Genomic DNA, 307 nt, shown 5'->3' with positions numbered 1-307 from the left:
TTCTCCCCAATTCTCCCGGGCGCCCTGGCCTATCAACGTCTAGTACCCCAGCCAATCATGCGGGCCCGGAGTCTTGCCTGAGGTCCCCTCTCCTCTCAGCGCTCAGCCGGTCTGAGACCGAGGCCTTTACCAAGCCCGCCCAATCAGCACTCAGCTCTCTCCGGAGCTCGGCCAATCCGCGCACCCCATTCCGCTGCCCGCCCAACCGACCCGGGACTTGAAAGCAGCGGGCGAATGGAGGCCGGGCGGCCCTTCAACGCAGACGGCCTGGCCAATAGGGGGCTCCGCATGGCCACGGCGGCAGCGG

General features: G+C 67.4%; 1 long non-coding RNA gene across 1 annotated transcript in view; it reads right to left on the bottom strand.

Annotated features, from left to right (window-relative positions):
• The window catches only part of LOC102762210, a 19,440-nt gene extending 19,166 nt beyond the window's left edge, over positions 1-274 (bottom strand). The window contains exon 1 of the long non-coding RNA XR_001515654.1: positions 47-274. This is a non-coding gene — a long non-coding RNA (uncharacterized LOC102762210). The remainder of the gene's footprint in view (positions 1-46) is intronic.
• Positions 275-307: the final 33 nt, after the last annotated feature.

Source organism: Myotis davidii, unplaced genomic scaffold (genome assembly GCF_000327345.1).
Source record: "Myotis davidii unplaced genomic scaffold, ASM32734v1 scaffold327, whole genome shotgun sequence".
NCBI classification, from domain to species: Eukaryota; Metazoa; Chordata; class Mammalia; order Chiroptera; family Vespertilionidae; genus Myotis; species Myotis davidii.
Note: the sequence above shows the minus strand (reverse complement) of the source record. Positions and strands in the feature narration are given on the sequence as shown.